This window comes from Orbicella faveolata, unplaced genomic scaffold (genome assembly GCF_042242905.1).
Source record: "Orbicella faveolata isolate gen_17 unplaced genomic scaffold, um_ofav_v1 contig_3, whole genome shotgun sequence".
Classification (NCBI taxonomy): domain Eukaryota; kingdom Metazoa; phylum Cnidaria; class Anthozoa; order Scleractinia; family Merulinidae; genus Orbicella; species Orbicella faveolata.
The window spans coordinates 3,127,501-3,130,726 of record NW_028301558.1 but is presented as its reverse complement, the minus strand read 5'-3'; positions in this window follow the sequence as shown (position 1 = coordinate 3,130,726).

Sequence of the window (3,226 nt, the reverse complement as noted above, 5' to 3'; positions counted from 1 at the left end):
TAATTCTTAACTGAATTGAACATCCTAAGCTGCATAGTAAAATTTAAACTCACACCCTTAAGAAGAGAGTTTTAGGAAGGATATGTCTTAACATTTCTTAAAGCAGTAACATCAGAAGAAAAAAACATGACTTAGGCTACCGAAATGTTTGTTATTGTTGTGTGACAGAAGAAACCTGTCACGTGTCTTCAACGTGCAGTCGTGCAAAGATGTACGATATGGTTAACGACTTCATTAATTCTTCTTAAATGCTTCGTTAATGACTTTTACGATGTCAGAACCTACCACTCTATCAAATTATCTTATGATTAAAGGAAGTCAATCAAGGATAAAATGGCTTGTGGACAACCCTAAACGTGCACGTTCAACACTTCACGAAATGTACTGGAAATCAATCACTGCATTTTATTGGTAAAAAAGTGGATGTTTTTGAGGAAGTCATTTCCATTGAATTGTTAGAGGATTTTGTATTAGAAATACATAGTAGAGATTTGGCAGATTTGTCCTCTTTCGTTGTCATGGGAAATCACTATTCACTTCAAACCCATAAAATGTAGTGTCGCACCTGAACATGATCATGTTCTCCTGAAGCACGTGCTCTTTCAAACAATAGAAAATAACAAGGCTTGCTTCAATGCTCCAAGAAAGCTTAGATTTTGTCAACATTATTTTTTTCTATGTGTTTCTTATCAAAACCGAGATCTTCCAAATCCATAGCAGATCAAAGATTTAAGGGTGTGAGTTTGCAGAACTGAAAAATGACAGAGTCCTCGAAATCTTGAGCTGGTTGTATGCTAAGAATATGTGAAGTTGTCTAGACGAGTTGTAAATTCCACTTCTTGCCGCTGAACATGTGTTCTCAGTCAATTCTGATAACATCTGTGGTGTTTCACCGTATGGGCACTATACTCAGAAAAACACGTCTCTGTATTAAAAATAGCCAGACTTTGACTTCCTGTATCGCAAATGAAACCTGACAACTGCAATGGAAGGCCCATCTTTGTGGCGGTGATCTTGATGTGATATCAAGCTACATTTGCTAGACATGGTGTAATCTCGCGCTTCCATGAGAGCTTTTTTTTTTTAATTTACCTTTTATACACAGAAAAATGTTTGTGTCGTCATCCTTTTTTCATCGTCATCAGAGGGGCTTTCGAGTTCGTGTTGGATTAATATTCTAGCTCCACGTTTCACTGACTTAATCCGATTTTAATACAGTATTCAGATTTCACTTGTTTTACACCTTTTTTTTTCTTTTCAATCCAACTTGTTGGTCGTTTTAAATTGGTTACGGTCAATTTGCATTCGTTGAAATGCGATGAATAGTCTTAATTTCCGTTCCCTGGCTGACTGAGTTGAATAAGTTGACAGTGTTCCCATTCGACAGCCTGTCAAGTACCTTTGCACATTTAATGGGTATCAGAGTTGAAAGAAAAACTGAGCCCATTTGTTTCAACCAAACATTTCGCACTTCTCAAGATAATAAGAAAAACTGTTGGCTTATTTTCCACAATAAAGAGAAGCTTTATTTTCTAATTTGTTTATTCCTACAGAACTGATAAGTTGCTTTTTCAGCCGCTAGCTATTGCGTACCCAAGTGTATACAAAATGATAATTAAGTCAAAACTTCATTTAATACAATTTTAAAGAAAGGTGTTCTAACAAGGTCTTTATGAAGATATGTTGAGCTCGAATGTTTCTACGTGTGTGAATATATTCACAATATACCTGCCCTTCATCTGAATCGATTTTAGCGCAGCAAGTTTAAGATCTGTTGTTTATTCGTTGTACTTTGCTAAATCTCCTGCTTTCGGATGTGAATTAAGTCTTAAATAGTCAGTTTCTCCCTGTTCCAAGTTACAGCTCTTTAGTTGTGCTACTATAGTGGACATTTAGCAAGGTCTCTGTGTGCTGTAAACCGCTGAAATGTCCCTAGTTCCCCGTGGAGACTCTTCCAGATCATGGAATATTTCAATAAATCCAAGGATTCCAAGAATACGGTGGAAGTTGCATGTACTGAAGTTCCCGCCTCGGAAATTGCAGCAAAGGAGGAGAAGGCAAAAAGTGTGCAGTTGGAGAGCAAATGTAACAACTGCATGGGATAGATGGAGTCGCCGGAAACTGGTTTCCATGCGAACGTTCATACCTGATCTCTAAAGGCAAAGAGGGGCTCTGCGACAACTTGTGTCTTGAAAAATCTCCGCGGCTAAACTCAGCGATGAAGCTTGGGTGTATCCGCCAATTGCACCCCTTCTTGTTCAAGGCAACCTCCCCGCGAACAAAGCAGTCGTGCAGAGACAAGTTGTGGCGAACGGTGTTCTTCCAGCGGGCTCTATTCTCTGTGAATCTCGGGTGTTGCTCTTCGATGAATTGGTAGATCTCGGACAAGGTGAGTCGCTTGCGTGGAGAGCTGAGAATAGCGTGTGCTATCACCGCTACGTACGACAAAGCCGCAGAATTTCGCTTTCGTTTCTGTGTCGTTCCCTCTAGTGACATAACTGCCCTCTCGTTACCTGAGTTAAAGGCGGATTCTTGCTTTCCATCCATCTGTTATACGAGCTTTGTTAGCTGCTCTATATCCTCGCCTCCAAATGAAACTTCACCTTCACCAACACTAGCCGGGGTGCTCTGTTATATATAAAATTAAAAGCACGCGCCTTTTGTCTCGTAAATTAGTTTTCATACCATTAAGACATGCTTTGTTAAAGATTTTTCAAAAGGACAAAACGTAACCAACCGCACTTAACGTGTTATGGTAAAATAGAATCTAAGTAAAACAATGCTCTTAACAGTCTAGCATGAAGTGGACAAAGTCCGTAAATTTTGGGTAACGTTTGTTTGGGTTAGCTGTCAATGTTGTCGTAGAGACATTCCAAACCATTTAAACTTGCATGTGCTAAACACCTGTGCATTGCTACAAATCGAATTCCGCGCCTCAAAACAGAGGAAGTAACGTAGAACATTTTCCGGGTTTTCAGCAAATGTCAGGAACAAATTTCTGAGATGAAATACATTGAAGGTCGGTACGCTAGCAGTCTTCAGAGATGATATTACCGTCTAATGCAAGAATTGTCTGTTTATTTAACGTTTCCAAAGCAATGCATCAAAAACCAAATCAATATAGGAGAAGGTTTCTTTTTTCTGATATTGCCGTTAAGAATTTTAATTTGACTACGCCCTTGAGAGGCGATTTTTCTTTCTCTTCTATCATTTGCGCGATAAGTGA